Genomic DNA, 1054 nt, shown 5'->3' with positions numbered 1-1054 from the left:
GCACCTACAAGCCTTTCCGATGGTATTTCGAGACTTTACGTATCCGTTTCAAAGAACGAGGAGGATGAGGAGGATGAGGAGGATGAGGAGAAGAAGAAGAAGAGGAAGAGGAAGACAGGAGAAAAGAACCGATCGCGCTTGGAATGGTGCGTGTTGTTTTTGATCGGAGTCGCCGTCGTTCCATTTCTACATCTTGCGATGATCATGGAAATTTCCGATCCCTAGTTAAATAAAAGGATACGCAAACTTGCCCACTCGGTACACACGATGGATGGTAGCCGATGCGTGCGTTTGTGCGATGCAGACAGACTGCGAGATGAAATTCGGAAACGAAACGAAACGATTTCCTCGCTCAGAGGACATTTGAATAGAAAATCGGATGCGATTCACGACTTGAATGCCGAGCTGTTCGAACTGACCAACGAAGCAGATAGATTGATGGTGCGCATCATGGAAGTACAAGACGAATTGGAGGAGGCGATGCAGGGTGGTATATAAGGATTTGTGCGCGTGTTCTTTTTTTTTTTGTTTGTTTGTTTGTTCATTCATTCATTCACTTACTTACTGAACTTCACGACTATGGAACCAGCAGCATCATATGTAGATATCCGTGGTAGTCACGATAAACTGTTGAAGGTTTGCGCAAATGGCACAGCATGTTACACGAACGCGTTCGCCAGTCTAGCCGATCATATATCCGGCGCAAAGTCACGACGATCGGACGTGCCGATGCTGGTCTTTTGCAAAGACGCCCGCAACGGAAAACCGTTCGCGATGGTGTCCAGCGTCAGAGAGGCGTGTAGCCTGATTTCGGTTTATCAGGAGAACACGGTCGTGGACGCACTCGGAGAGAACGACGTGAAACTGCGCAACGAGTTGGACGAACGGTACGGCGAGAAATTTACCGTGGAACCAAGCAAGAGTACCGACGTCGCCGACTTTGTGGACGCGAGCCCGATTCACCTGCCCACACCTATGGTGACGACGAAGGCTCCAGATCGGAAAGTGCCATGCGGTCAGATGGGCGTTCTCATGGCCGCCGCGTGCCTGTACG

Source organism: Anneissia japonica, unplaced genomic scaffold, assembly GCF_011630105.1.
Source record: "Anneissia japonica isolate Jap-2015-1 unplaced genomic scaffold, ASM1163010v1 scaffold397_len22758_cov91, whole genome shotgun sequence".
In the NCBI taxonomy this organism is placed as follows: Eukaryota; Metazoa; Echinodermata; class Crinoidea; order Comatulida; family Comatulidae; genus Anneissia; species Anneissia japonica.
This window is presented reverse-complemented; position numbering follows the sequence as displayed.